At 43.5% G+C, this 11,883-nt stretch overlaps 1 protein-coding gene and 1 long non-coding RNA gene across 8 annotated transcripts in view; one reads left to right on the plus strand and one right to left on the minus strand.

Annotated features, from left to right (window-relative positions):
• Positions 1–11,883, minus strand: part of Il33 (interleukin 33) — a 36,422-nt gene that overhangs the window by 11,242 nt on the left and 13,297 nt on the right. For 2 of the 7 annotated variants that reach the window (XM_085693777.2, XM_085693776.2), the window contains exon 1: positions 7,281–7,430. The exons of 2 other annotated variants lie outside the window; for them this stretch is intronic. The gene's annotated coding sequence lies outside the window, so the exon portion shown is untranslated. Of the gene's footprint in view, positions 1–573; positions 597–3,336; positions 3,465–7,280; positions 7,431–11,883 lie in introns of those variants that run through there. 3 more of the 7 variants (XM_048438816.3, XM_048438820.3, XM_085693778.2) reach the window with 3 other exon arrangements.
• LOC125403461 (uncharacterized) overlaps positions 456–11,883 on the plus strand; it is a 16,163-nt gene continuing 4,735 nt past the window's right edge. Inside the window, exon 1 of the long non-coding RNA XR_007232960.3 lies at positions 456–607. This is a non-coding gene — a long non-coding RNA (uncharacterized LOC125403461). The remainder of the gene's footprint in view (positions 608–11,883) is intronic.

The following is an 11,883-nucleotide window of genomic DNA, read 5'->3' on the forward strand; positions in this document are numbered from 1 at the left end:
TACATAACTTATTTTCTAAATATTTTCTCCACTTAAAAGAATCATGACTCCAGATATGAGGCCAGGAGAGTCATAATGACCATGAAACATATCATGGCAGAAAAGATTAATGAGGTTGCTGCAAAGCATTATAGCCACCTTGGAGTTTCTGCCTATCAGATCTGGCACCCACTCAATATTCCAAAGAGTCACGGTGGTGAGCAAGAGGAAGCTTCATTTCTCAAGAACAAATTAAGGGAGTAAGATTGCTGGTACTCTGCGCACTCCCAAGTAAGAAGATCGGGGTGACAAGGGAGAGACTATATTCCAAGGAGACAGAGAGAAAGATCACTGGGACTCAAGGGGGATGGGTAGCTAAAAAACTTGGACAAACAAAAAGACAACGCGGAGAAATAGGAAGCAGTACAAAACCGGCTCCCTGCACGGGTGGAGGATGGGGAGGGGGCTGGGAGGAGTCAAGAGGGAGGGAAACAGCAATCACGCGGTTAGCCTGGGTTTGGGTGGCCACTGTGAGAACAGAGGAGCGGAGGTAGCATCGGGGAAGAAGCCCAGGATTGACAACACAGTTCTCACAAGCCTTAAATCCAGGGCAGGAATTTGGTCCGAGGTGAGTCCTCTCTCACTGCTGACTAGCGGTAAGGAACCATTTCCTCACTCCGGGTAACTTAGAGCCTTGCGAACAGGAGCTAACTTCCAAGGGGGCCTACTGTTGAGACCGAGTAACCCTGGAGAATAGAAAACACTGGCAGGTGACCAGTCAGGGTGCCTGGGAACACTGCCATGGTGACTGTCCAGGAGAAAACCCCGTAAGGAGAGGGGATGGCAGATCCACTATGAAGTTTCAATAACCCGGAGCCCAGGATCAGAAGTCCTGCCCTCTTGTGGCGAGGATTGTGACCTGTAGCCTGAGGTTGTCTGCCGAGACAGGCCTCCAAGCCGGCAGCTGCAGGTTTCCAATAAACCAAGGCAGATTGATTGCCCTCACAACAATCACGATCAGGTAAACCAGGTGAACTTTGCCATATCGAGGAATGCAGACCGAGGTTCCCTGGAGTGAATGGGAACCTGTCCAGTCTACAGGACCTAGAGATCAGCGTGGGGTGCAAAGGCCCCACAAATGCAAAGGAAGAAAGCCTCTAGACTTTTATTAGAGTCTAGCTTAAACATAGCCCTGATGCAGATGACTTGCCCTCCACTGGCCTCACGTAATGCCAGCCTGCTTAGCGGGAGTAAACGCAAAACCACGACCCTCCCCACACAGTCTTGGGAAAGTACTTCTGCCCCCCTTTTCATTTTCCTTTCATTTTAAACAATTATTTATTATTTTGAATTTTTATTTTTTATTCCTCTTCTAATTTTATCTACTTCTTTTATATTTGAGTTTTAAATCTCTTGTTATCTTCCTTACATCGTTTCAATCTTAACATGTTGTCTTTTTTTCTTTCTAAATTTTGTAAAAAGTAAAAATATGTTTATATTATTATTCGGGCAAATAGAACCATCTAGTTCTTGACGGACGTATCAAAAACGTATATTGGAAAAATACAGCCTTTAACACTTTTACTGGGAAAACTGGATATCTACATGTAGAAGGATGAAAATAGAAATCTTTATCTTATCCTGTATAAAATAAATCCCATGAAACTCAAAATGTTGTCTATTCCTTCCCTTCATTGTCATCCTATCTCCTTTTCCTGTTCAGATGGATTAAAAATTAACTACCCTATAAAAGTTACAATCCTAAATTTAAGGAAATAATTTATTCTGAGCCAGCAATGATGACTGTTCCTGGCTCAGAAGCATGGATTCAGGTTATTCAAAAGGATCCATTCCCCAGTGAAGGTGTGGTTACATGAAGGTTTGCAGGCAACAGACGAAGGAAGTCTTAAAGCCGATACATTCAACAACTGCATTAGTAAATAACTGCGGGGAGGGGTCGGGGTTGAGTCAGGAATTTTGTTTTAAACAGTCTGTCCTTCTTATACTCAAAGCAAATACCCAGCTTCTTTGAAATGGAAATAATAAATTTTTGAAGATGTGAGCATACGATGGAGTTCTCTGTGAAAGCGTGTATGTGTGTGTGTGTGTGTGTGTGTGTGAGAGAGAGAGAGAGAGAGAGTTACCCCACACACTCTTCATACAAGGATTGGCTGAGTAAAATATTGTGGTTGTGGAGAGGTGTAAGATTAAGAGTCAAAATTATCTCGGGCTTTCTTAGACTCTTTGTGCAAGAAGTCACTTTTTAAAATAATAATAATAATAATAATGGCATCTGATTCGATGCCCTCAGAATGTGCTGTTTATGCTTAGCACGAAGCTAACAAACTCTGAGATAACATATCAAACCTACAAGAAATATTTCCTCATTTTTCTGTGTCTACTGTTTGTTAACTATGTTACTTATGACTAAGGCAGCTATTGAATGTATCGGCTTATGATTGCTTTTGTTTGTGGCCTGCAAACATTCATGGAACCACTTTTGCTTAGGAATGCGTCGTTTAGGGTAACCGGCATCCATGCTCCTGAGCTGTAAGTCACCTTTGCCAGTTTAGGAGAATTGATTTCCTTTAAAACAGAGCGGTAACTTTTACAGAATAGTTAATCCTTAACCCTTATGCATGGGATAATTGAGGTCAGGTCCACATATTAAGGTTAGATTTTCAGTTGACAGGAAATAGTTTAAATAGTAGCCCGGACCAGTAGGAATTGAGGTAGCATGGGCAGACTGACCATCACCCTTCTGAACAGCTTCAAAAACAGTGATGGGTTTTGTTTGCTCTTTCACCCAAGGGTACATGAATGAAACAATGTTTTCTGGTCATAAAAATTGCCATTTAAATAAATCAGTTTGTTACCGTCTATAGCCTGTCTTCTTGGAGAATTAGAATTCATGTTATCTTAGTAAAGACACTGTATGTAGCTGTATGTATGAAACATTGTGCCCGGCTTTGCTTTTCTCTATTCCCAGTGGCTATCATAACCTTCGCCTCCCTTCCTGACTCCCATGGACTAGCGTGAGCAAATACCTGTGGAAAACCTTTGTTCTACAGAACCATTTGCTTGCATGGTTGAACGAGATAAGAAACTAAGAAATAAATGTTTATGACGTAGTCATCAGCCTAGAAAGTCAGCATCATTATCATAACTACAAATCTAAACTCTGTAATCCAGAACTATGTTCAAATCTCATTCTGAAAGCCAAACCACTTTATTCAATAACGAGTCCTTTATCTTTTTATATCAGAATTGATAGAGAGCTTAGAAAAGGTCCTGTTCTCCCCCCACTCCCCTGAACCACAGAGAGCGTATATTCTAGTAGACTGGTGTGGCGCTCACCTCGGCAGGGACAGGGGATAGCTGGTCTTGGATAATGTGCGCTCCTGCTGTCAGCACTTGCTGATAGCCAGAGCACTCACCCTCCAGATCTATTTATACGGTTGCTCGGATTAAGCAATGTAGGTGACAGTAGCTGATGCACGAACTATGCAAATAGAGCTAGCTATCGGAATGGATTAGAACGTGTGGGTGTGTAGCCTTTCCCTACGGGCAAATCCCAACAGAGCACTACTTTCGGAGTTATACTTAATTGCTATTTTTTTTAAAGGTATGATCTTTGAGACAGATGTTCAGAGGTGCCTGTTCTGGAATATAGAATACACAGGAACAGATTGTCTCTTCTGGAGAAAATTGGGTTTTCTTTTTCTAGTTGGATTTTTTTTTCTAAGTGTAAAACTGACGTATGTGCCCTTAGAAAAAATATATAAATATCTGGAAAGCATCAGTGCTATCAACTTTTTCCCTCAATGCATCTCTTTTTAATTAGACTGTAGAATCATACTGCACACATTTTGTGAGCCATCTTTTTCAGTCTCTAAAATTAGCACTGTATCCTGGGTGTTCTCTGCTTTCAGTCGTATGAATTGATCTTTAACCAACCCCTTCTTGATGAACACATTGGCTGTTTTCAGCCCCCCCCCCCATTTCCCTAATGTTAGCGTGTTGGTGTTTCCAGCTGAAGGGGAGGGCGCGTGTGCGTGATTCTTAGAAAACTTTTGAAGTTATCAGTAACATGAATTTCAAAATAGTAGAATTTACCCTTGGATCATGAAGTGGTTGTATGTGTGTGTGTGTGTGTGTGTGTGTGTGTGTATGTATGTACGTGTGTATCTGCGTCTATTTCCATTCGGCTTCCAAGAGCCTGTGTTGGTCTGTAGTTTGTCAGTGCTCTGGCTGAGTTTCCTTACCCCTGGCCCTGAAGCAGCAATAGTGGCCGACGCCTTTGACACATTTGCCTTTCTGAAGAACAGGAGCGTTTTATGTCATAACTCTATGTGTCAGGGTCTTGGACCTACTGAAGAAGGAAAAAATGAGCCACACACCAGTATCCATAGCTTTCTGCTTGCTGGGTGTGGACACCATGCAACCAGCTACGCAGTGTTCCTGAGGCCATGCGTTCTCCGTCCCGACAAGAGGACGGACTGTGAGCCAAAATAAACCCTTTCCTCAGAAGTCAGGAGTTTGCCACGATAATGAGACACACACACTTTCTATAAGCTAAGAAATTAAACCCCTGTCAGTGATGCTTGTTAAAATGCTGTCCCGTCGTGCTATTTATCAGATTTTTAAATGATATTTTAATCCATATGGTTTTTAAATATCCTGTGGAAATGTTTACTCAGAAATTTCATTGAAAAACTTCTGGGTTTTGTGTCTTAAGACATCTTTCTCATCTATGACTGAAAGCAAATTTGCTTGTGTTATTTTCTAAAATTTTATTCTTTAATGTTTTATGCTTGGATTTTTGATTGATTCACTCTCACTATTCGTGCAGAAATGTAAATTATGGCTAGGCAAAGTGGCACACGCCTTTAATCTCAGTACTCTGGAAGCAGAGGGCAGATGGATCTTTCTGAATATGAGGCCAGCCTCAAATCTCTCTCTCTCTCTCTCTCTCTCTCTCTATATATATATATATATAGAGAGAGAGAGAGAGAGAGTGCACGGTGGTGCACACTTTGATCTCAGCAGTTGGAGGCAGAGGTAGACGGATCTCTGTGAGTTCAAAACCAGCCTAGTCTACATGGAGAATTCCAGGCCATCCAGGGCGATATACTGAGATAAGATCCTGCTTCAGAGACAAAAATAAACAAATTTTTAAAATTTCTGGCTTTCAGTTCTCCTTACACCATTCACAACCCTGTGCCTACTGAGCCCAACCTAACACACTAAAGCTTCACTCTGTCTGCACAAGGTCACAGATGTAACTGGGACAAGCAACTAAAACACAACAGCAGCAGCAACAGCGTGTGTGTGTGTGTGTGCGTGTGTGTGTGTGTGTGTGTATACACATACATATATGTCTACATACATATATACATACACACACACATATATAAATATATATAAAATATATAAATAAAATATAAAATAAAATTTGTCTTATTTGATACTGAAAAAAGGAAATTCAACCTTTGACACTCAAGAAAGTAATTAAGTGCTTTAGAAATCATTTCAGGAAAAGCCTAACTTGCCCGAGGTCCGGGGTCATAGCAGTGATAGTGGGATCTGCTTACCGAGGGCTGCCTCATGCTAATAACAGTAATAAATCAAACACTTTGTTGCTAGGCTGCGTACTGGGGCTGCGGTGGTGAACCAAATCAAAGTTCTGCCCTCTTTAAGTTTACTCCCCATTGGGGAGGCAGCTACTGAGTAATATTCACACAACACATACATTCCTGAACGCTGGCGTCAGAAGCAAGAGTGGCGTAGTACTGAGGAAGTGTGGTCACAACTGTGTGTCTAAGGTCTGTCCAAAAGGTGCAAAGGGCATGGAGAAGGGAGGGGCAGAACTGCCTTCTAGGCAAAAATCTCCAGAACAAGGCTTTCAATTCAAGACAGACACAATCTGCTTAAAGAACAGGAGGAGTCTGGTCAAGGCACAGGAGGCTGCCAGGAACATAGTACAACAGGCACAGAGATGGTGGGGGCAGGTTTGGCTGGGCTCAACGGAAGAAACCAACAGAAGTAGCTTGGCTTCTATTTAAAATACAGAAGGAGCCAAAGAAAAAATTTTAAGTAATGTAGATGTTATTTTCTTTTTCTTTTTTATTATTTCATTTTGTTATTATTTTTTCATTTCCTCCCTCCTTTCCTTTCCTACTCCTCCTCTTCTAGACAAAAATCCATGTATCCAAGACTAGTTTCAAGGTTACTGTATAGAGGACTTTATAAACTTGCATTTATTTATTCATTCATATGCCATGGCACCAGAGGAAAATTTGCGGGAGCCACCGTTCTCCTTTCACTATGTGGGCCCCAAGCTTTGAACACAGGTGAGCATCCTTAGCCACTGTACCATCTTAGTGACTCAGCCTTGGACTTCCATCCTCCCATCTCTACGTCACAACCACTGGAAGGGCGGTCTGCCACCATTCCCAGTTGTGGGATGCTGGGATTTATACCCAGGACTCTGTGGTTGCTGAACAAGGCCCCTATCAACTGAGCTGGGGGTCCTGGCCTTTCCAAAACAAACAAACAAACAAACAAACAAAAACCCAAAACTATGACTGCCACACTAGAAACATCTAAAGGACAAGAATTAAAAAATGCTTATTTTTTTAATTAATGTGCATGTGCCTGTGTGGATTTAAGTTCTCTTTCTCTCCCTCTCTCTCTGGAAGTGTGTGTATGTGCGCGCGCGCGTGTGCGTGTATATGCGTGTGTGCGTGTATGTGTGTGTGTGCACGTGTCCACAGAAACTAGAAGAGGGTGTCAGATCCCCTGGCACCAGATTTACAGGTGGTTGTGAACTGCCAGATGTGGGTGCTGGGAGCCAAGCCCAGGTCCTCTGCAGGAACAGCATGCACTCTTGACTGCTGAGCCAGCTCCTGCCCTTAGGTCAGACTCTTAAGGGAGTGAGGACAATGGTGGTGAAAGCAGCTGCGCAGCTTTGGCCGTTGGAGGCTCTTCCAGCAGTTGTGTGGAAATGATTATCTTCCTTTTATAGGTGAGTAAATAGCTCAGAGGGATAGTCTGGCAAAGGCTACACTGATAATAGTAAGTGAAGCCAGATTTGATGTCAAGATCTTTTCCTTAGGATATGGGGAACAGTGCTAGAATGGGGTGATGCCAAAGTCCAGGGCCTCAAGTTCCAGATCACTACTTTGCCAGGCTTTGTGCTTTGTCATGGGAAGATGCACGAGTCTGCGATGGGATCTCAAAAACCCGTTGCTAGTTCATAGAAAAAGACAGTGTCCCCCGCCCCGCCCCAAATGGCTCACCCGAGTTTTATTTGTAGAGCTGTGATAAAATATTCCCATAAAAAGCAACCTGGGGAAACAATGGTTTTCCTTCAGCTCACACTTCCAGGTCATAGAGTCCATCACTATGGGGAAGTCAAGGCAGGAACTTCAAACAGCTCTTCACATCACCTCCACAGCCAAGAGAAGAAAAACAAATGCTTACATATTTGTTTGCTTGTCCTCAGCTCAATTTCTCCACTCCTGTACTGTCCAGGACACCCTGCTAGGGAATCGTGCTACCCACAGTGGGCTAGATCCTTTTACATCCATTAACGCAACTGTGACCATCCCCTGTAGACATCCATTCCGTCTCGCCCACTGCCCACAATCCCTTATTTAGGTTCTTTTCAGAATGGTTGTGGGTTGTGTCAAATAGAAACCATCACATGGTTCTAGCTGGGAGAAAGGGGAAGAAACCGGGACCATGGCTGTTTTTTTTCACACAGTGTGACATCATCGCAGGACTGTAATGACGCGGAGTGGCCTCTCACACAGCCCTCTGCCCTCTGGGATATAGTGGTTTCACTTCTTTTCTAGTAGAAGTCAGAATAGAGGATGTATCGGACTGGAAGACTGAAGTGAAAGCAAGCTTCCCATTTGAGCTGAATTGCTTTCTCTTTCCTTCCTCCCACCGCTCGGAAATTTCCCTCTCCCAGGGAAAGGAAATGCTTCCTGGAGAAGGCTGACAAGTCAGAGCGTCAAGAAGATCCACTCAGAGAGGGCAGGGGTGGCCTTACAACTGGAAAGATTTCTTTAAAGCCTTTAAAGTGGGGTGGGGAGGTGGTGGCACGCGCCTTTAATCCCCAGCACTCCAGAGGCAGAAGCAGCTGGGATTCTGTGAGTTGGAGGCCAGCCTGATCTACAGAGCCAGTTCTAGGACAGGTTTCAAAGCTACACAGAGAAACCTTGTCTCAAAAAACCAAAAGGAAGAAAGGAAGGAAGGAAGGAAGGAAGGAAGGAAGGAAGGAAGGAAGGAAGGAAGGAAGGAAGAGCCTTTAAATTGAGAGACACTCAGTGTTTTTTAAATTATCTTACACACACATACACACACACACAGAGAGACACAGACACACTGTCTCTCCCTCCTTCTCTTTCTTTCTCTCTCTCTCTCTCTCTCTCTTGCACACACGTGCAGACTACCTGTGTGTGGGTACCCAAGTAAGTCAGAAGAGGGCATCGTCCGTTCTCCTAGAGCTGGAGTTACAGGCAGTTGCGAGCTGCCTTACATAGATCCTGGGAACTGAACTTGGGGCCTCTGGAAGAGTGACAAGTGCTTTTAAGCACCGAGCCATCTCTCCAGCCCCAACCCTTTCCGTCTGTGAATCTCTGCTGTGCTTTTCTGTTCTCTGGATCTGGGGTTCCGCACTCACGTTCACACCTGCCAGGATGTGCTCCATCAGCTCTTGCCAGTTCCCTCCACACCCTCTCCCTCTGACGGGACAGACTTGTCTTCCTCATTGCCCACCTGCTCTCACACCTGTACACCTTTGCACACCTGCTCTTGCCTGAACGTTTCAATTTGACCCTTGGAACATAATTCAGATGTTTATCTCCCTAACAGCCCACAGCTAAGACAACTTTATTACATTTCTTACTCGTTTATCTGCCCCTTTCGTTGGACGGTTAACTCATTGGGAGCCGGGGCTGTGCTGGCGCCATCGTCATTTTCCAGGGAATGATCCATAGTAGGTACTTAGTACATATTCTGTTGTTTGGATCATGCCTTTCAAAAATCTCCATGAACTGCTTAAGACAGGTACACCTACCGAAGATAGATAGGACGCCACCTAAATCACGAAGGTCTACAGAGCAGGGCAGATGGAACTTGGGGTTGAAGCTGTACCAACCTGGCGCCGCTCCGCTATTTTTGACCTGTAGAGTGATGATTTTATTCATTTTAATCTAATGGAACTCAAAACTTCTTGTTCTTGGGTAACAGTTCATCTTAAAGTATTTAAAGTAATTGACCTTCTGACTGGACCATGTCCTGCAATCTTAGGTAGACCATTCAAATGATTCAGTTCAGGACGTTCCTTTATTTCTCGTCTTCCCCTTGAGCCCCACCCTTTATGCTGTATGTTGGATGTTCCCTATGTGGTGGGTGCGTTAAGTCTGTAGTGAGTTTGAATCCCTCTCTCACCCCAAGCGCCGCTTCCTCCTCTTGGTCCTTTCAGCGTTTCTGTTAGGTTTCCCATCTTAAAAGTGAGGCGAGTGCATTTCATGATGTGTGGCTTGCTTCCTGTCTCCCAGAATCCCCTTTCACACCTGCCCCTGCCCCTCTCTCCCCCTAAAGATGCCATCCCGGTCCTCTTCCATCCACTATTAGCTCCTGCACACAGGAGGAGGCAGGCGATTCCACAGTGGTGTTTGCTTTCTTTTGTTTTTATGTGCTCAGAAAGCTGTCTGTCCTGGAAGAAAGTTGTGTGTAATGGCACGAAGGGTGTGTGTGTGTGTGTGTGTAACAAAAAGATCTTTGGCTTTTGTTTAAGTCTGAAGGACAAAGCCAGTTTTTCTTCTATATTTAGAATAGGTTTTAAATAAAACTTAACAAGTAAATACATAAAATGACTTTTATAAAAATTCAAAATGAATATGAAAGATGTAATGAATACTATTTTTGTGTGTTTGTATCATTCATTTTCTCTCTTTCTCCACGCCCAACCAGAAACACATTTTAAAATCTACATAATAGAAATATAATTAACACTTGAATAAGCACCGTGTGACAAGTGTGCTTTACACGGTTTACTATATAATATATATAATCAACACTCGAATAAGTACTGAGTGACAAGCACTTTGCTGAGTGCTTAACATAGTTAACTTGGTCATCACAGCAATCTCACCGGGAATGAAGAAAACGAAGCACAGACCTGTAAGTCATTTACCCAAGGTGCAATGGTTAAAAGCCCAAGCAAAACACATTAAGGAAATGGGTGGAGTGACCCAACCCTGTTACATTCCAGATCTCCCTCACCACCTGCACATCTCAGCAAACTTCCTCTTCCATTCGGGGTTTACGCTTTTCTCAGTAGCAAAGGGTTTTGCTGCTAAGAAAACAAAAACTGGAAGTTTGGAAAGGTGGCGTTAGATCAGTGTCATCTGGATCATTTGACCCCACGAGTGAGGGTCATATTCAAGACGCAGGGGATCATGGGGTCTAGTCTCCATAGAGAGCAGATTTAACAGTCTATGAAGAGAAATCTATGCGCTGTGGTTAGAAGAGGGAACTCTCCAAGGTATTTCAAGGCAGAAAACTTTTTCTGGAAAAAGTAACATTTCATAGAATTCTAGTGGATAAACAAATAGCAAGATCATTGATTTACTAATAAGTACATGGTTTCTAAGTTTAAATTCATGTTTGGTCAATATAAATTCAATTAGGCAAAAATTTGTTTCCAGCACAATAATGAATTAGTTACCATGGAAACCTTCCTGATGATGAGAGTGCTGAAACTAAAATGGGAAATGACCTGGTGGTGAAGGGCACACACTGCCTTTGCGGAGGCTCTGGGTCAGTTCCCGGTACCCGCATGTGGATACACAACTGTCAGTAACGCCAGTTCCTGGGGACCTAACACTCTTCTGTTCTCCAAAGGCACCAGATATATATGTGGTACATATACATACATGCAACTAAAACATTCACACACATAACGTAAAGACGAAGAAGAATCAAAGAAAGTCAAAGGCCGTGGTGGTGCACAACAGCAATCTCAGAACTCTGGGAGAGGGAGCCAGAGGATCACAAATTTGAGGCCAGTCTGGGCTGTCATGTCCAGAACAATGGCGAGCAGACAAACTCGGTGTCTTCTAAACTCATCTTTTATGTCGCAGAGAAAAACTAGACAGTGACTCAGAGTGCCAGGGTTGGGAGATAAGGCCCAGGACATGCCTAAGATGGAGCTTCTAACAGGAAGTCCGGGCCTAGAACAAGAGTTCTCAAAGACTGAAATAGGTAAAGCCGGAACAAAAAGGAGACAGCTAGGAAGCCTGTCTCAACCACATCCCTTTGAGAATTTGTCTTCTCCTGATGAATCAGGCCCCACAGGAGTGTGTATTCTGACATCATGCTGCCTCTGCGCTTCCAAAATACTAAATTAAAGAATTAAATGCAAAGCGGTTTTAGTATAGCAGTGTCCTAAAACAAATGGGAACAGCAAATGCAGAGCTAAAGACATTAGCCAGACGCAAACCCACCGGCTCGTCCATAGGAGTTTCGGGGCAAGTGGGTATTCCATAGTCCAGATTTACAAAGTAAGAGTTCTGATGACGGTGAGAGCCCGCAGAGAAAAGAAGCTGAGAACAACCACAAACGCCTCGTTCATTGGAACAGTCTGGGAAGTCATGCAAAAATAACTGGTTTTAATCTGTCTATCAAGTATTCTCAAAGAAACAGAAAGTAGGAACCTGGAGCCTTGACATAAAAGCGACCCCGAAGCTAACACTGTCAGTTCGGAAGCAGATCCCACACAGGCGAAGCAAGTCCATGACCTAGGTTACAGACGAAAGCATTTGCTCAAATGCAATCCAGAGGCACATCAGATGGGGAATGTGAAAGAGAGCGTAGGAAATTTGGAGG

This window comes from Myodes glareolus, chromosome 7 (genome assembly GCF_982192425.1).
Source record: "Myodes glareolus chromosome 7, mMyoGla1.1, whole genome shotgun sequence".
NCBI classification, from domain to species: domain Eukaryota; kingdom Metazoa; phylum Chordata; class Mammalia; order Rodentia; family Cricetidae; genus Myodes; species Myodes glareolus.